This window comes from Salmo salar, chromosome ssa03, assembly GCF_905237065.1.
Source record: "Salmo salar chromosome ssa03, Ssal_v3.1, whole genome shotgun sequence".
NCBI classification, from domain to species: domain Eukaryota; kingdom Metazoa; phylum Chordata; class Actinopteri; order Salmoniformes; family Salmonidae; genus Salmo; species Salmo salar.
The window spans coordinates 16,143,964-16,164,868 of NC_059444.1; the positions used below are offsets into that span (position 1 = coordinate 16,143,964).

At 41.6% G+C, this 20,905-nt stretch overlaps 1 long non-coding RNA gene across 1 annotated transcript; it reads right to left on the reverse strand.

The window, feature by feature from the left end:
* Nucleotides 1-7,783: 7,783 nt before the first annotated feature.
* LOC106599057 (uncharacterized) lies at nucleotides 7,784-18,804 on the reverse strand. The gene is made up of 3 exons (XR_001327348.2): nucleotides 18,533-18,804; nucleotides 13,286-13,402; nucleotides 7,784-11,384 (listed from the first exon to the last, which is right to left on the reverse strand). It is a non-coding gene; the product is annotated as an uncharacterized lncRNA (long non-coding RNA).
* Nucleotides 18,805-20,905: the final 2,101 nt, after the last annotated feature.

Below are 20,905 nucleotides of genomic sequence, written 5' to 3' on the forward strand. Positions count from 1 at the left end.
CGTTCCTCGTGTATAAAACTAGCTGGTTTTGAATGTTATTTCAAATTGTTTTAAAGCAACTGGCGGCAGCGTAGCCTCGTGGTGAGTGTTGGACTAGTAACCCAAAGGTTGCAAGATCAAATCCCTGAGCTGACAAGGTACAAAATCTGTCATTCTGCCCCTGAACAAGGCAGTTAACCCATTGTTCCTAGGCCGTCATTGAAAATAACGTATTTTGTCTAATTCCCCTCACGGATTCAACGTTTGATTCAACAATTAACCACGTCTGAAAGTGTAGTGTGCGTGTCTGCGCAGCTTAACTGCAATGTAGTCGATCTCAAACGTTCCCCCTCTTCAAGTGACCCGTCCTACACTTTAAGTAAACACGTGTAGCTTTGTCTGCTCTTGGCTTTAAACACAATGGTCTCTTGGCGCGCTCTTTTATACAGAGCTTTTCAGGAGTACATTTTCATTTTAATCTGAAAATCCGGTGTTTCTCAACAATGTAAAATCGTTCAAACAAGCTACCTTAGATATATGGCCACATCCGGAGTTTTACAGCCTACAGCAAATAAGGAGATGGCTTTATCTGCCTAAAGTAGCAACATTGTTTTCATTTTGTGTTCCCGCGGAGACACAGGTAGCATTGGCGACTACTAGCTACAACAACAAGCGGAATAGCGGCCAGATCAGCGGCGAAGGGGATTGAAATGTTCTGACATTAACATTTAATTTACAAGATGTCGAGATGATTTGGGATTTCGTGGATGAGTGCAAATGGGGTTTGTGGTCCTTCTGTATGGGATATCATCTGAACTACTTAGGCCGGGGGTGTGTTTGTGGCCAACGACGGCAATGATGGAGCAAAAGGAAGTGGAAAAAAGAAATGGTGGCGCGGCCAAACGCACTGTCGGTGGACGCAAGAAGGAGAAGATGGTGGTGTGAGTTTTATTTGTGGGCCAAATGTATCTAAATTGTTCATAAGAGCCTACAATGGTGACTCCCTTTGGGTTTTAATCATTTTGCTCAGATGAATACTATTCAGAGGTTGACTAAAACCCAATATGCACTAAACGGTATTTTTCTACACAGGGACAGTAAGAAATGTCTAACTTTGTTTTTTTTTGCTTTGAGGAGGGTTGTTTTTTTATTGGGCACAGAGGGGGTAGTGCGACCAGGGTCAATTGCGATCTACTGGTTGGTGACTGCAGTAATATTATATGAAAAGATAAAGTAAATGTTAAATATACATTCATAATGTCGTGGTTCACAAGAATTGGATGGCTGAAAGAGCATATATTATATTTAAATTGTGTTCCTGTTCAAGTGGGAGTGTAGTACAGAGGGTAGTGCGTACGGCCCAATACATCACTGTGGCCAAGCTTCCTGCCATCCAGGACCTCTATACCTGGCGGTGTCAGAGGAAGGCCCTAGAAATTGTCAAAGACTCCAGCCACCCTAGTCAAAGACTGTTCTCTCTGCTACTGCACGGCAACGGTACCGGGGCGCCAAGTCTAGGTCCAAAAGGCTTCCTAACAGCTTCTACCCCCAAGCCATAAGACTCCTGAACAGATAATCAGATGGCTCTTGTAGGTGAACGTTGGGAGCCGGTCACATATCAGAAGAGCCAAATCTATTTAGAAAAAAACAAGATATGAATAATCAAAATATTTAAATGAATAGAATTAACTATTTCAAAGAACGAAAAAAATATATATTATATAGGCTTAAATGCTCAAGCACACACACATTCATTCTGACTGTCTGCTCAGACGAACAGCCTCACCTGTTGTTCCTGTCAATCAGACACACAGTGTCAACCAATGAACCAAAGATGCGTGAGGGAGGGCCGAGCCAACTCACTCACAATCACACACTTAGCAGCCGAGGAGAGAGAGGAAGGACAGCTGTGACAACAACAGCTGGAAAATGAGTCGGAAGCACAGAAGCATTTGGATGCATTTTAATAATGTAGACAATGTTAGAGCACAGTGTAGAATTTGCCAAAACAAAATCTCATATAAAGCCGGTTCTACGCACAGCCTACACCAGCATATGCCAACTGTGCACCCAACTGTGAAGCTAGCTGTAGCGGAGCTTCGAGAAACTAGCGGGCCTGCTAGTGATAGTGGTGGAGCCAGCGTATCCACTCAGTCAAGTAGGCCTACTCCACGACCCACAGCAACGCAGTCTTCTATGGACCAGTATGCCAAAGTCTATGTCTGTAGCAAAACAAGGTCAAATTGATATTGCATTGGCTAAAATGATTGCCACCGATTTCATTGGAGGACAGAGGTTTTAGAAATTATAGCAATAGTCTAAATCCAATGTACACAATTCCAAGCAGGAAACCCTTTCAAAATCACTTATTCCACAATTGTACCAGAGCACACAGGCTTCAGTGCAGGAAAGAGTCCAAAAAGCTACTGCAGTTTGCCTTACCACTGACTGCTGGACATCAAGGGTAACTACTTCTTACATGTCAGTTACATGTCACTTCATTGAAGATTTTTCGATGTCTAGCTGTCTTCTGGACTGCTTTGAGTTCATCGACAGACACACCTCAGAGAACTTGGCAGAGGAACTGTTGAGAGTGGCCAGAGAATGGCAAGTAGATGGAAAAGTGGTCTGTTGTGTTAGCGGCAATGCAGCTAACATAACCAAAGCCATGAAAATGTTCAAATGGACCCATCATCCATGTCTTGCCCACACAAGGTAGGTGCTGAAAAACTAAAGTCTACACAACGCCAGATGGGGATGCCTGAGCTGAGGCCTAAACAAGACTGCACTACAAGGTGGAATTCAACATTTTATATGTTGAAGCGGTTTCTTGAGTCAAAGGATGCCATCATCTCTACCCTGGCCATTGTCAATGCACCTGTTGATGCTCTGACCCAAGAGGAATGGGAGGTGGTGGAGGAGGTGTGCAGAGTCCTGGAACCCTTTGAGCAGGTCACTGTGGAGATCAGTGGAGAGAGGTACAGGTAAGCAGTTATTACTACATCATTATTTGATCCAGTATTATATATGTATATGAGCAGTAGATGAGAATGTAGTATCAGTAGACAAAACATGAACCTGAACTAATAAGTTACTGTTCTCTCTTTTCAGCTATGTGACAGCCTCAAAAATGATACTCCCGTGTAAGGGTCTGCAGCGAATCACAGCCAGCCGCCAGAGAGAAGCAAATGTAACCACAGGACATGTGACAGAGTTGATGGACACCCTATGTTCATCAATGGACAGAAAGTTCCACAGAATGGAATATAATCACGTGCTATCAGAAACCGCTGCACTTGACCCCAGGTTTAAGAAGTTAGCATCATGCTGTGTGTGACTGCTGTCTTTCCATCGGCCCTATGCAGTGGTGTAGTGGTGCCTGGAGAAGTGCGTATACTCTAACTTTGCCAAAAAGTTCCCAAACGGCCCCCCCAGCAAAAGAAAGGCACCCTGTGTGAAAAATCCTATGTTTTCCTATATTCATCTGATTTTCATTCTCAAAATCACACTTTCTTTAATGGGCAAAAATGTGATCTCCAAGCTGTCCACAACAATGCTTAAACAACATCAATCTAATTGGGTGGGCCTATCAGGGCCTGGCTCCCCAGTGGGTGGGCCTCTGTCCAACCAGGCCCATCCATGTCCACGCCCCTGGTGCAAACACAAATAGCTTACTAACCAACACTTCGGGCTAAACTTTTTCAATACCTGGTTTGCATACCCATTGTTGCCTTAGTTAGCATTTACTGATGGATATCGTAAGTTGAAACGTGTTTCCTACCCTACCGGCATCATTCTTCTATAAGCTGCTCCATGCCAAAACCAGTTGAGAGCTGCACACTTGCTGCCTGCATATGATATTCCGCTGAAACTAGGCTGTGTGCGGCACGCATGTGAATATATTTCACGTGCTTTGCGATTGTGTACGCTACTTTGTGCATGATTTCTCTATTATACTACATATTGAGTCATATACCTCCACTACACTACTTTGATACACATCAGTTGGGTTTAAGAAGTGAGCATAAGCAATGCCCACTGAAAAAAAGTGGGTTTATGGTTTATACCTGCGTATACCTTCCACTACACCACTTGCCCTTTGTGTTTTGCAAAAAGTGCAGTCTCCTACATGAGTTCACTGGTATTACGGTTGCTGTCCTTTCAGAATCACAAACCTGTCACACACTGAAGGCCTATAGGTTCGCCACTGCGCAAACGTGTCTATAAACAGATAAAGGCTGTTAGGATATATATTTTTCAAGAAAGGAGTGTATATATTTGGCCAGGCAAAGCGGTTTTATGCGCTGACTGAAATGGAAGCTGATGAGTTTTTTTACTCTGCTGGTCTTGGGAAGAAATGACGAGTCCTCACTGTCCGAGACCTAGTCAAGACTGAGTACAAATGTATCTAACACCAAGACCCTCAATATGTGTTCCCGAGACTGGACTCGAGTACTACAACACTGATAGCAAGTGAAAAAGTGATCAACATAAATGTGGTAGCCTGTTCCCAAATAAGGCACTTTCAACAGGTCCATGACCGCATCATAGCTCACCCCTTTTCCTGAATTCAGTCTTTCTTGCCCACAGGTACCTTGAAGTCACATGTAGCCATTGTGGGAATAGGTCAAAACGTAAAGCTAGAGGCCATTCTTGTAGGGATTTGATTCAATGCATTGATTGTGGCTTTTGCAATCTTGAATCTTACCACACGGTGATCAATGGAAAGGTTCTGGAATGGTTGGTGGAAGGCCCTGCAAGCGTTCAGTAGCTAACCATGGAGGGGTTGGATTCTAAAGAGCTGATCATACCCCTTAGTGCCCCTTTTCTTCTTGTCATTTTTTCCATCCTCTGCTGGTTCACTCACGCACAGAGACCAGGTGAAGGCCTTAAACCTTTCCATATTCATGACTGTACGGCAAAACAGTAAACCATACAGCCTGTCCCAAATAGTGGTCGGACATAGATTGCACATTAACTAGACCCATGAAGATCACAATGCTGTGGTATCAGAACATTTCTTCCACAGATACAGGGTGCCACAATGTTAAATATCATTGAGCCGGTCTCCTTTTGGCATTCTTGTTGGTGTTTGAGCAGAGTATCAATAACATAACTGAAGAAGAGCTGGAAGAGCTCTAGAACAGTGTAGTTCTTTGAAGTGTCTAGCTGGGGTCCAGGAGTCCGGGTTGGTGTGAACTTTAACAGTTCAGGCCAAGGGTGTCAAACATAAAGCTCGCAGGTGGTTTGAATAAAATATTTGTTTTGTTTGTTTGTTTGTTTGTTTGTTTGTTTGTTTGTGTGTGTGGAAAACGAACTTGATATACTTTCACATTATTTTTAAACAAATCAAAAGTGTAGAAATGATAACGGACCTACACTACCGTTCAAAAGTTTGGGGTCACAAGAGAAATGTTCTTGTTTTTTGAAAGAAATGCAATTTTTTGGCCCATTAAAATATAAAATTGATCAGAAATAGTGTAGACATTGTTAATGTTGTAAATGACTATTGTAGCTGGAAACGGCTGATTGCTAAATGGAATATCTACATAGGCGTACAGAGGTCCATTATCAGCAACCATCACTCCTGTGTTCCAATGGCACGTTGTGTTCGCTAATCAAAGTCTATCATTTTAATTGATCATTAGAAAACCCTTTTGCAATTATGTTAGCACAGCTGAAAACTGTTGTACTGATTAAAGAAGCAATAAAACTGGCCTTCTTTAGATGAATTGAGTATCTGGAGCATCAGCATTTATGGGTTCGATTACAGGCTCAAAATGGCCAGAAACAAAGAACTTTCTTTTGAAACTCATCAGTCTATTCTTGTTCTGAGAAATGAAGGCTATTCCATGCGAGAAATTGCCAAGAAACTGAAGATCTCGTACAAAAATGTGTACTACTCCCTTCACAGAACAGCGCAAACTGGCTCTAACCAAAATAGAAAGAGGAGTGGGAGGCCCCGGTGCACAACTGAGCAAGAGGACAAGTACATTAGTGTCTAGTTTGAAAAACAGATGCCTCACAAGTCCTCAACTGGCAGCTTCATTAAATAGTACCCGCAAAACACCAGTCTCAACGTCAACAGTGAAGAGGCGACTCCGGGATGCTGGCCTTCTAGGCAGAGTTGCAAAGAAAAAGCCATATCTCAGACTGGCCAATAAAAATAAAAGATTAAGATGGGCAAAAGAACGCAGACACGGGACAGAGGAAGATTGGGAAAAAAAGTTATGGACAGACGAATATAAGTTTGAGGTGTTCGGATCACAAAGAACAACATTCGCGAGATGCAGAAAAAATGTAAAGATGCTGGGAGTGGTTGACGCCATCTGTCAAGCATGGTGGAGGCAATGTGATGGTCTGGGGGTGCTTTGGTAGTGGTAAAGAGGGAGATTTGTACAGGGTATAAGGGATCTTGAAGAAGGAAGGCTATCACTCGTTTTTTGCAACGCCATGCCATAAGCACAGTCTTAATTGGAGCCAATTTCCTCCTACAACAGGACAATGACCCAAAGCACAGCTCCAAACTATGCAATAACTATTTAGGGAAGAAGCAGTCAGCTAGTATTGTGTCTATAATGGAGAGGCCAGCACAGTCACCGAATCTCAACCCTATTGAGCTGTTGTGGGAGCAGCTTGACGGTATGGTATGTAAGAAGTGCCCATCAAGCCAATCCAACTTGTGGGAGGTGCTTCAGGAAGCATGGGGTGAAATCTCTTCAGATTACCTCAACAAATTGACAACTAAAATGCTAAAGGTCTGCAAGGTTGTAATTGCTGCAAATGGAGGATTCTTTGAAGGACACAATTATTATTTATATCCTTGTCAACGTCTTGACTACATTTCCTATTCATTTTGCAACTCTTTTCATGGAAACAAGGACATTTCTAAGTGACCCCAAACGTTTGAACAGTAGTGTAAGTTCATACAGTTTGAATATATCACCAAAATAAAAGCTAGAAAGTCAGGGAGCATCAAAAGTTCCCCAAATGATGGATAGAAGACAACAAAAAATATTGTGCGGCCCTCTGGACCTTGATGAAGACAAATGCGACCCCTAGGGGCAAAATGACTTTGACACCCCTGGTTTAGGCCCTGGGTCTGATTTATCCTCAGCCCTCCACCTCCTCTCTGACCCCCCACTGATAAGAGGTGTGGCTGCATGAGCGTGTTTGGTTATTTTCTGATACAAGATTATTTGTAGATCAGTCAGTCTCAACTCAGCTGTAATTTCGATAATTGTGCTTATTATACCGGTAGCAGCGCGCCATAGATTCCTAGAGCACAACCAGAAATCCAGGACAATTAGGTTGTTTTTTGCTGTCGAGCTGCACATCACAGAAGATTGTTATATCTATGGTTATGTCCTATGGGAGACGTTAAACACCTCTGCAGGTATTTAGAGATCTGCTCATCTGCACAGCACGACTGCTAAAAAGACAAACTGGCAGTTGAGCATTTGCATTCTGCACATCTAAAAAACAAATGGAATGATAAGACTTACCCAGAATAATGATATTTTAAGACATTTTATGTACTACTTCACATGGAACCAGTGCCATCAATATCCATTCATAAGGTAGGAGCTCCAGGAAGTGCTTGGCTCTTTTCACCTCGATGACTATTTATTTTCCAACCTTGGAAGAAGTCTATGGACAAGGATGCAAACCCAGCCAATACCACAAATTATACCAAATTAGCTCAAAATGTCTTCCCCAAATCATTTCCAAAGGCTTTCTCAGTAACTAGACAATCCACAAAAATACATGTAAATTAGTTATATTGTAAATAATGACAGAACAATTCAAAATTAACATTTTTATTAGGGACACATAAGCAATAACATATCCCACCAATCCCCTGTCCCAACCCTCAGAACCGATTCCCTTATCCCCATTTACTTTGTTTTTTTACATGCACATATTCTGTTCAAAAAAAGACTTGCATTAAACAAGTGAGAATCAAATACAAATAAAAAAATAACTATCAGTAAAGAAATTGAGATTTTGTAAGAAGAGTAATTGTGAAAAAAGCCACTTAAGCCTCTGATTGCTAAATGAATCTCTCCAGCCAAGCATTACATCCCTTAGCAGCAGGATAAAGTCATGGTGATTTCCAATGTCAAATAATCATATGGTGTACTTCTAAATGAGTTAAAGGCTAAGCTGAATAAAATTAAAGGTAGACTTTGGGCACAAAAAAACTGCCCAACTTCACCTCTTTCTCCATATTCAAACAGCAATGGGGTGTGCTTTTGGTGGTTCATCGATGTGTCATTCTGGTCATGCGCGCCGCAACCGAATTAGCTAGTTTGTTAGCTAAGCTAGCCATCGTACCTAGCCAGTAACTTCATTTCACAGGTTTTGTTTGTGGACGGAAGCTGTAAAGATCAGTAAGAAATGGCACTTCTGTAGCCAAATATCTTATTCACCCATATTTTTCCCCAAAGTTTTTTAGCATTAAATGACCTGGTACGATTGTGCATTGAACAATTATACAGTTTAACACCATTATTTTAGCCCAAAGTTTGACCTTTAATATTGTAATATGATAACATCTAATGAGTTCAAGGCAATATTTAATTGCAACAAGTCGGACCACGACAAAGCACTATGGTCTTAGGAGATCTCAATCTATGGAAATGACCTCTACATTCACTAAAAGACGTCCATTTATTAAGGTATTGTGTTGGACTTACTAATGCCCTGTCAATGTACTTAGGTTGATTTACATATTTTAACAGTTTAAAAGTATGGTATGACATCACGTTATGTAACCTTTTGCATATGTACAAAGATGTTCAAATTAACTGCAACTTAAACAAATGGAAGTAAATCTTCTTAAAGCACATTACGTCTTTTTCCTTTGCTTCCATTAAGCTACCACCGGGTCAGAGCTACCACCGGGTCAGAGTGTAGTGGTGACTATGAATAGAGCTACCACCGGGTCAGAGTGTAGTGGTGACTATGAACAGAGCTACCACCGGGTCAGAGAGTAGTGGTGACTATGAATAGAGCTACCACCGGGTCAGAGAGTAGTGGTGACTATGAATAGAGCTACCACCGGGCTCAGAGAGTAGTGGTGACTATGAACAGAGCTACCACCGGGTCAGAGAGTAGTGGTGACTATGAACAGAGCTACCACCGGGTCAGAGAGTAGTGGTGACTATGAACAGAGCTACCACCGGGTCAGAGAATAGTGGTGACTATGAACAGAGCTACCACCGGGTCAGAGAGTAGTGGTGACTATGAACAGAGCTACCACCGGGTCAGAGAGTAGTGGTGACTATGAACAGAGCTCGTTACTTTGACAATGTGGTCTGCAGTTCGTTCAAGTGCCACTCTTTGAAGCAGTTCCTGTCTGGTAGTGTACAAAGTGGCAACATGCAATACTCACACATCCAGTTGGTCTTCAAAAAGCACAGACGACAGTTTCTCCTTCCATAAGTTGATCTTTTTCCAATGCCAATGGTGGTCTGATCATCTATGGACACAGGGCAACAGAATGTTGGTTCGTTCGCTTCTGTAATCTTGCGCTTGGGGTTCCTTTTGTGTGCCACAACCTGTCCCTCGGGTCCGAGGACACAATCTTCATCCTTATGATCATCCTCCTTGTCATGGTCAGCAAGCTGCAGACACAACTGCTCCCTGAACTCATTGTGGGTCATGGGCTTCTTTTCCTTTATCACAGCCATGTCCTTATGAATGAGGAAGCTGTTCACAATAGAAGAAGCTCTTGTACCACTTCATGGTTTTCTGGGCCACACTGTAGTATTTGACAAGGGAATCAGACAGGTCCACACCCCCCATATACTTGTTGTAGGATTGATGACTTCTGGAACAGGTATGGACTGTGTTGACCAGGAGCCATCCGCACACCGTTTCCGTCGCTGAACCTCCTCCTCTGCGAAGGCTTTATGGATGGTGGTACACATGGTGATGGGTCGTGCGTCCATCCACTTGGTGATGAGCAGTTACTCGTCACGAAACCAACGGATTGTCCCCCTCTCTGCTCGAGGACCCAGGCTGTTCTCTTGGATGTTGGAGAGGCCGATCCGATTTTCACCAAGAGTTCCACATGCTCCAAAGTTCTTCTTGTACAGGTCACGGAAGAGAGTTGTGCTGGTGAAATGGTTATCAACGTAAATGTTGTACCCCGAGCCCAAGTGAGGCTTCAACAGGTTCATCACAGGGTCATAGCTCTCCCCTTTGCCTGAAGCAGATGGGTTCTTGCTCATAAAGACATTGAAGTCGCAGGTGTAGCCATTTCGTGAATCAGCTAAAACATACAGCTTGAACCCATACTGGTAGGGCTTGGATTTAATGTATTGTTTGAGGCTGTGGCGGGCCTTGGAGCGCACCATACGCTCATCAATGGAAAGGTTCTGGAATGGGTGGTAGAAGGCTCTGCATGCCGCCAATATCTGGTCTTTGAGAGGTTGGATTCTCATGAGCCGATCATAGTCCGCAGTCCCTCTTTTCTTGTCGTTTTCCTCATGCTGGGTTGCTCATGTGGAGGGACCTTGAGATGGCCAAAAATGTGTTCTGTTTCATGACAGAGGGGGCGAAAGGAAGTCTATATGGCTTTTTTAGACTCCAATAGTCTCCAATTGCATGCCCACCCATAAGACCCATGTAGATGACGATGCTAAGGTATTTGTACATTTCCACCACAGATATGTCGCTACGCATGTTTGCCATTCCCCATTCTTGTCTTCTCTTGGCATTCATGTTGGTGTTTGAGCAGAGCGTATCAACAACATCACTGCTGAAGAAGAGCTGGAAGAGCTCTAGAGGGGTGTAGTTCTGGTAAGGGTCAAGCTGTGCTCCTGGAGTCCTGGCTGGTCGGAAGCTGAAAGGTTTAGGCTGTTTGTCTGGTTCATCCTCAGTCTTCCACCTCCTCTCTGATCCACTGATAAGAGCTGTGGCTGCATGACAGGGAGAAGGTTGAGGCCTGGCCTTCTTTCTCCCCTTATGCTCTGCTGCTTTAGCTCTGGATATAGTTGCTCTCTTATTTGAAGCCCCTGCTTTCTATTGCTTCCATCTCTTCAGAAAGGTATTTTTCCTCATTTGAGTCTGAAGATTCTGTCATTGCCTTGACTAAGAGGTGTGGCTACACAAGCTTTCCTTTTGGATTTGGCAGAGCTGGGTGTCCACGGGGGAGAGGGTTGAGGCCTGGCCTTTCTCTGTGCTGCTTTAGGTTTGGAGATGTATTTTTTCCTCTTCTTTTTTCTATGACTTCTGTGTCGCTAGAAAGGTCTTCATTTTCATCATTTGAGTATGAAGATTCCGTCATGAGAGGAGGAAAGTCACCACCTGTATTATTCTCAGACGGATTACTCTCACCACTTGGATTAGTCTCTGGTGGTTCTGTCATAGCCAACTGTGGGTCCTCATTCTTCTCTCTGGATAAAAGGGGAAAAAATGAATAGGCTATATCCAGATAACAATGGACTCAGCATATAAAATAAATGTTAAGGTCACTAACAACTTCAGGATACTATAGCGTGACTCAAGAAAAAACAATCATATTTTGAAATCTTAACTGCTAACTGGGTGAAGTGTACATTGTTAGCAAGCTGCAAGTTTCCCTAGGTAAACCCATTTTCCAATCAAATCAGGTATCCAGCGCCAAATGACATATCCTGCACACATAATTTCCTTCTCCCATACAGGAATTGTTTGCCTGTCAGATGAAAGTTTTAGTTACAGTGCATTCAGAAAGTATTCAGACCCCTTGACATTTTTCCACTGTTACGTTACAGCCTTATTCTAAAATTGATTTAAAAACTTTTTTTTTTTATCAATCGAGACACAATACCCCACAATGAAAAAGCGAAAACAGAAGACTCGAGGCTGTTATTGCTGCCAAAGGTGCAACAAAGTCCTGAGTAAAGGGGCTGAATACTTATGTAAAGGTGATATCAGTTTTAAATTTTTTTATAAATGTGCCAACATTTATAAAACCTGTTTTTGCTGTGTCATTTTGGGGTATTGTGTGTAGATTGATGGGGGGGGGGACTTAATTTTAGAATAAGGCTGTAACGTAACAAAATGTGGAAAAAGTCAAGGGGTCTGAATACTTTCCGAATGCACTGTATGTGTGATATGTTGTATTGTGTTGTGTTTATTTGCTCCTGGATTTGAGGTGGTGTGACCCTCTGTCAAGTAGGTAATTTCCACAGAGGTCTTTTAGCTCAAGAGCACATTCGCTATAGACAAATTGGGCTTGGTTGATGAAAAACAATTTCAATCATAATGTGAATCATCTAGTAGGGCTTGGCGGTTCACTGTATTTTACGATATACCGTTATTGATACACAGAGCGGTTTGGGTTTTTACTTTACCTTCTATAAACAGTATTTCTGAACATGTAATCAAATGGCTACCTGGACTATTTGCATTGTGTGCCCCCCAACCCCTCTTTTTACGCTGCTGCTACGCTCTGTTTATCATATATGCATAGTCACTTTAACTATACATTCATGTACATTCTACCTCAAATTGGGCAGACCAACCAGTGCACCCGCACATTGGCTAAGCGGGCTATCTGCATTGTGTCCCGCCACCCCCTCTTTTACGCTACTGCTACTCTCTGTTCATCATATATGCATAGTCACTTTCACCATACCTACATGTACATACTACCTCAATCAGCCCTGACTAACCGGTGTCTGTACGTAGCCTCGCTACTGTATATAGCCTGTCTTTTACTGTTGTTTTATTTCTTTATTTACCTATTCTTCACTTAATACCTTTTTTGCACTATTGGTTAGAGCCTGTAAGTAAGCATTTCACTATAAGGTGAATGTGTATTGTTGTATTCGGCGCACGTGATAAATAAACTTTGATTTGATTTCAATGTTTGCTTTGCTAAATGTGATAAGCGCCACTCCGGCGCGTGTAATGTCCATTTTTATAGTTTACTCAATTTCCTACTTTAGTCGTCTCGCTCTCTGTCCCCCCTCCTGCACGCTTCCCCATGCGGTTCCCACACCAAGCCCTGCCCCCCGTCACTTGAGCACTTGCCGAGCCGTTTACTGTCTGCATGGTCAGATACAGCAATGTTGGTGACAATGATGGTGCTTTCCACTTCGCTTCTTATTATAAATCCACAAGCGTTCTATAACTACACTATTAGTTTGTATCTTACTCTCCGCAAACAGCTAGTTTGTCTTTTCTTAGCAAGTTGTGGCTAAAATAAGTTGTGTCGTTACACATGGAGCCTCGGACTGTAGTGCCAGTTTGATAGACAACTAGCTTCGTCGCCCAGCCCCATCATCTAGTGTTGTTTATAAGCACTCACCTCTTGTTGCGTCCAAACACAACCCTTTTGGCCTGATGACCATTCGTCTGCTGCTTTTCCTTCTGCTTCACCATGGCTGTCTTCGGTCTATATTTGCCCACTTTCTCACGCCACAGCCTGAAACCACAACACACACTTGATTCAACATCCCCTTCAGACATTACCAAACTGTTTAACCTCCATAACCTAACTATAGGCTAATGCAGTGTACTTGTGTGAATTTCAAAAAGCCTCAAATAAGTAAATCGGCATTAAAAGGAACTTTTGAGTTTCAAAAGAGAAACAACCAGACAATCTGAAAAACAATAACATAAAAATCAGTAGATATTGGAATTGATGTATTTTGACTCCCAGTATCAACCCCCAAAATCATTTTATTGGTCAGGCTCTACTACTAACCACACCACATACTAACTAGCTCTTGAGAACATAGCTACTGAAACAGATGTCGTTTTTATATGTTTTTGGGGAAGAACATTGTTTGCATCCATGAGCTTGCTAGTTTTTTTATTATGACCAGCACTGTAGGTACTAGATGTCGACCGATTTAATTGGAATGGCTGATTAATTTGGGCCGATTTCAAGTTTTCATAACAATCGGTAATCGGCATCTTTGGACACCGATCACGGCTGATTACATTGCACTTCACAAGGAGACTGCGTGGCAGGCTGATTACCTGTTATGCGAGTGCAGCAAGGAGCCAAGGTAAGGTGCTAGCTAGCATTAAACTTATAAAAAACAATCAATCTTAACATAATCACTAGTTACACTAGTAATATAAATCAACCATGTGTAGTTATCTAGCTTGTCCTGCGTTGCATATAATCGATGAGGTGCCTGTTAATTTATCATTGAATCATAGCCTACTTCGCCAAACGGGTGATTTAACAAGCGCATTCGCGAAAAAAGCACTTTCGTTGCACCAATGTGTACCTAACCATTTCTTAAAATCAATACACAAGTATATATTTTTAAACCTGCATATTTAGTGAAAAGAAATCCAGGTTAGTAGGCAATATTAAACTAGGGAAATTGTGTCACTTCTCTTGCGTTCATTGCACGCAGAGTCAGGGTATATGCAACAGTTTGGGCCGCCTGGCTCGTTGCGAACTAATTTGCCAGAATTTTACGTAATTATGACATAATTTTGAAGGTTGTGCAATGTAACAGGAATATGTAGACTTGTGGATGCCACCCGTTATATAAAATACGGAACGGTTCCGTATTTCACTGAAAGAATAAACGTTTTATTTTCGAAATTATAGTTTCCAGATTTGACCATACGGCTCGTATTTCTGTGTGTTACTTTATTATAATTAAGTCTATGATTTGATAGCGCAGTCTGACTGAGCGGTGGTAGACAGCAGCAGGCTTGTAAGAATTCATTCAAACAGCACTTTACTGCATTTGCCAGCAGCTCTTCGCAATGTTTCAAGCATTGCACTGTTTATGACTTCAAGCCTATCAACTCCCGAGATTAGGCTGGCAATACTAAAGTACCTATTAGAACATCCAATAGTCAAAGGTATATGAAATACAAATGGTATAGAGTGAAATAGTCCTATAATAACTACAACCTAAAACTTCTTACCTGGGAATATTGAAGACTCATGTTAAAAGGAACCACCAGCTTTCATATGTTCTCATGTTCTGAGCAAGGAACTTAAACATGAGCTTTTTTTTACATGGCACATATTGCACATTTACTTTCTTCTCCAGCACTTTGTTTTTGCATTATTTAAACCAAATTGAACATGTCTGATTATTTATTTGAGACTAAATTGATTTTATTGATGTATTATATTAAGTTAAAATAAAAGTGTTCATTGTTCATTCAGTATTGTTGTAATTGTCATTATTACACACACACACACACACACACATACATACATACATACATACAAATTGTCCGGTTAATCGGTATCGGTATTGAAAAAATCATCGGTCGACCTCTAGTAGGTACGCGAGACAACTTTACCGGCATCATAGCATACATATTGATGAATCATTTGTGACATATGAAATACAAGTGATAGTGTAATCAATGTGTAATCAATGTGTAATAACTACGTAAAAAAATGTATGAAGGTGTTAAATTATGGTAGGCCGCCGGTAGGTCGCCTAGTTAAATAAAAAATTTCCCCCCACCCAATACCAAAATGACAAAGTGAAAACATGTTTTTAGAAATGTTTGTGAATGTATTGAATTAAATAAAGTAACATCTCATTTACAAAAGTATTTACACCCGAGTCAATACTTTGTGAAAGCACATTTGGCGGCAAATACAGCAATGAGTGTTTTTGGGTTAGACTAAGAGCTTTGCACACCTGGAATGTACAATATTTTTGCCCATTATTATTTTAAAAATGCTTCAAGCTCTGTCAAGATGATTGTTGATAATTGCTAGACAACCATTACTTGCCATAGATTTTCAGGATAATTTAAGCAAAAACTATAACTAGGCCAAATGTCATCTTGGTAAGCAACTCCAGTGTAGATTTGGCCTTGCTGAAAGCCAAATTCCTCTCCCAGTGTCTGTTGGAAAGCAGACTGATCCAGGCTTTCCTCTAGGACTTTTCCTGCGCTTTTAGCTGCATTCCATTTCTTTTTATCCTAAAAAACTCCCTAGTACTTGCCTATGACAAGCATACCCAACACATGATGCAGCCACCATCATGCTTGAAAATATGAAGACTCAATGAGATCAAATGTATTTATAAATCCCTTTTTACATCAGCCGATGTCACAAAGCGCTATACAGAAACCCAGCCTAAAACCCCAAACAGCAAGCTATGCAGGTGTAGAAGCATGCGTTTGCCCCAAACATAACACTCTGTACTCATGACAAAAAGGTAATTTCTTTGCCACGTTTGCTGTATTTTAAGTGCCTTGTTGCAAACAGGATGCATGTTCTGGAATATGTTTTATTCTGTACAGGCTTCCTTCTTTACACATTTATGTTAGTATTGTGGAGTAACTCCAATGTTGTTGATCCATGCTCAGTTCTCATATCACAACCACTAAACTCCGTAACTGTTTTAAAATCATCATTGGCCTCATTGTGAAATCCCTGAGCAGTTTCCTTCCTCTCCGGCAACCGAGTTAGGAAGGACGCCTGTATCTTTGTAGTGACTGGGTGTATTGACACAACATCCAAAGCCTAATTAATTAATTAATATATATATATATATATATATATATATATATTTTTTTACACACATGTACCAATAGGTGCCCTTCTTTGCAAGGCATTGGAAAACCTCCCTGGACTTTGTTGTTGAATCTGTGCTTGAAATTCCCTGCTCAACTGAGGGACCTTACAGTTGTACGTGTGGGGTACAGAGATGGGGGTAGTTATTCAAAAACCATGTTAACCACTATTATTGGACACGGAATGTGTCCATGCAACTTATTATGCGATTTGTTAAGCACATTTTTACTTCGGAACTTATTTAGGCTTACTATAAAAAAAAAGGGGTTGAATACTTATTAACTCAAGACATTTCAGCTTTTGTTTTATTTTGACATTATGGGGTATTGTGTGTAGATCAGTGACAAAAACAAAATGTAATCAATTTAAAATGTAGGCTGTAACACAACAAAATGTGAAAAGTAAAGGGGTGTGAATACATTCTGAAGGCACTGTATATGAAACTTAAGTTCCAAATTTTTCCAAAACTGTATCGCCTGAGGCGTATTTGCATTTAGAAAATGGGGGCAGCGTCAGGGTATTTGCGTCAAGGCTAAAGTCCAATGGCTCAATGTAATGAATAAGTAAGGGTAGTCACGAAATGGCGATGCCTTCAATTGTGTAGGCAATGCTATGCACATTTACATAGAAAAACAACAAAACGTTCTTTGTCTGTCATGAACGTTGAATAAAATGATATTTGAACCTACTCTGCCGATTGTCCGTGGTGTTGGTTCTTCACCTGGTTGAAATTTGAGACAAAGTACACACAGTAAAATATTACTAAACCAACTTCAAAACGCGGGTCTGTGTGTGTGGCGATCAAGATGTGTTTGCTCATGACCGAAGGCACGTGCACAAGACGAAAGTACATGTACACCCTGTGAGAAATACTAACAGGTATTTACATGGTTTTGCGCATGTGCCAGGTGATAGAAATGTCTATTTCAGTACCGACGCTCTAAAAAGTCAGGTAAACAATACTTTCCTGTGGATATTTAGTCTCAAATTTTGAGCAGCTGAAGGACCAACCGCACCGACAACCCAGAGTAAATTCAAATGTCATTTTATTCAACATTCTGGCTTGTAAAATGTCCCTGATTTTGCAGTGCTTTGTTTGACTGTATACCAATAATTGGTATTGAAGTCTGATTTATTAGGGAAGAATAATGGTTGTATACTGACTAGATAACACACTTAAGTATCAAATCGGAAAAGGAGGGTGGAAATCCCCAAAAGTAAAATGTCTGCCCTTGCACTGTTTAAGGTTATTTTTTTATTTATTATAAATGTTTATGATTGTCAACTGTTGTCAGTCATACACTTGGGAATTTAAAGTTGATTTACCTCCTGTATGGTGAAATCATATGAACCATCTTAAACCACACAACCTAGTCAAAACAAATGCCCAGCTGATTCATAATCATAAACCATGTTTCTATCCACAGTTTATTCCAGTAAAGGCATACCGTATAAAACAAATATGTTTATTCCAGTAAAGGCATACTGTATAAAACAAATAATGACCGCTGTGAAACAGGTACAATTTTATAAATGGCAAGAGATCATTTGTTCATTCGACATGGTGGGATCATTGTGTCGGTAAAATGTATTAAATCAAATCAGATTTTATTTGACACATGCGCCGAATACAACAGTGGAATGCTTACTTACAAGCCCTTAACCAACAATGCAGTTAAGAAAATACCTAAAATAGTAAGAGATAAAAGTAACAAGTAATTAAAGAGCAGCAGTAAAATAACAATAGTGAGGCTATATACAGGGGGTGTACCGGTACAGAGTCAATGTGCGGGGGCACCGGTGTCGAGATAGAGGTAATATGTACATGTATGTAGAGTTTTTAAAGTGACTATTGTAATAAAGATAATCTAACGTTTTACCTAATGATATATAAGGAGGGCATTTGCACAACATGTTTCACAACAGCACGTTAGCTAGCTAACATAGATAGCTATAGTTACAGCCATGACATAGACACCACGTTATTACAATAACTGAACAATGGCAGAATGGAATCACACATTCACAATTTACCTTTGCCAAGCGTGCTCACAGATGCTTCCCAACGTGTGTAGCTAACTAATAGCTAGTGAGCGTGGCAGGGATGGTCTGGCTTGGTGTAGCACCTATTCAAGACACTAGTAAGATACTGCTGTTGGACAAAAATAGTGTACGCCTTGAGAACAGTGGAAATTTTGGCCATGTGATCTTCACAAGCGCTTTCTCTTCTTCACAACACAACAAACTATGTAGTTAAGCAAGCAAGTTTCATGTCGTTCTCATGATGATGGACGCGCGAATTCGTGGCCAAACTGAAAACATCTCGTCTACGTCATTATGTGACGGACGGGCATTCGGTGCGGTATTTCTTCTTACTTCAAGTTTTATTGGCGGGCTACATCCCAAAAGGTGTATTGCCGACACCTACTGGGTGGGGAAGCATCTTCAGACAGTATTCCCTGCAATGTTTCAGCTGTGAGTCTTCAATAATGATATTCTGTTTGCAAAAACTTGACACATGGCCAAACTTTTTACATTTATGACATTGAACGAGGTGAGGATGATTTAAGATACTCTTTGAAGAGGTAAGGTTTCAGGTGCTTTCGGGAAGATGGCTGGGACTCTGCTGTCCTAGCTTCAGCTTGTTCCACCATTGGGGTGCCAGGACAGAGAAGAGCTTGTACTGGGCTGAGCGGGAGCTGCCCTCCCATAGGGGTGGAAGGGCCAAAATACCAGAGGTTGCAGAACAGAGTGCTTGGGTTGGGGTATAGGGTTTGAGCATAGCCTCAAGAGAGAGAGGGGCACTTCCTCTTGCTGCTTTGTAGGCAAGCACCATGGTCTTGTAGTGGATGCGAGCTTAGACTGGAAGCCAGTAGAGTGTGCGGAGTAGCAGGGTGACATGGGAGAACTTGGGAGGGTTGAAAACCTGGCGGGTTGCAGCGTTCTGGATAAATTACAGGGATTTAATTTGCCTAGTTGAATAAAGGTTAAATTAAAATTAAACTAAAAATGAAATTGATGGCACAAGCAGGGAGCACAGCCAACAGTGAGTTGCAGTAGTCCAGACGGGAGAGGACAAGTGCCTGGATTAGGACCTGCTCCGCTTCCTGTGTGAGGTAGGGTTGTACTCTACGGATGTTGTAGAGTATGAACCTGCAGGAGTGGGTCACTGCTTTGATGTTTGCAGAGAACAACATGGTGTTGTCCAGGGTCACGCCAAGGTTATTTGCACTCCACAAAAGACCAGTATACAAACAAACAAGAACAAATTACAGATAATACAAAGGCCTTTAAAAGACGCACGAATTGACTGTTTTTACAGCTTTCTTCGACCCCAAAGAACTGGGATGTATTCATTACACCGATTCTGTTGCAAAACGTTTTCTTAAACAAAAGCAAACGGAATGAAACGGGGAGGGAACTACATGAAAACTCTCATTTTCGTTGCAACTGTTTGGACTAATGATTACACCCCTGTTCAGCAGGACGCAACACTTTGGAACGTTCAGATAGAAATAGGCTATGTAGCACAAACATGCCTCTCTGACACATAGAATAAGGAATCACATCGGCTCTATTCATGTTATTTCTATCTGCAATGTTCAACAAAAATTTGAAAAGTGGAACATATAAGTAAATAATATGGAATGGGGGAATGCACATGCCTTCTGGAATATCTGATTAAGCTGAAGATGATGGCGGTATGGTCGCTGGAAGATGGGGGGGGGCAGCATGGACCGCGAACAGGGAAAAAAAGGAGAAAAGTGGAACATGTTTTGAGTTAATATGGATCACACAGAACCTTTGGAAGAGGTATTCTGGCCCAGTGAGAGTTACATTTCTGGAGACAATGGATCCTTAACATCTGGCAGATCCATATGTGGTGTCAGGTTGGGTGGAGAAGAGGTTGGGGAATGTTGGGTCGGTGAAAGTGACTTGAAGCGGAATCATGTCGATTTTTTGCATTTCTGCTGTCCAGAGGGAGCATGCGCTCCGCACCACGCGATTGGGGAGAAGAACTGTGACTTGCCTTCCTCTCCAGAGCAGGGTGCCGTTGAAAGGAGTGATAACTGGAGTGGCATTAAGTGTTGAGGAAGGTCAGCTGAAGTTGAAGTTTCCCGGTGTCTGTGACGCCCGCCATTTGGTGTGACGCAGACCGGTGGAGAGCGTGGTTAAACAGACAATACACTGTCTGTAGTACTACATTTTGATGTATGTCTTTACCAGATAAAGTCAAGTTAGAATGTGTCAGTTATCCCGTGAGAGCTTTTTTCCCGAACCCATTACGGTGTTTTAGGTGTCAATGTGGCAGCAGTGTGTAGGAGAGAGATTCCTAGATGTGAGAAGTGTGCAGGAGGACATGATACAAAGGAATGTGTAGTATCAGTGGAAAAAGTTGTATGTGTA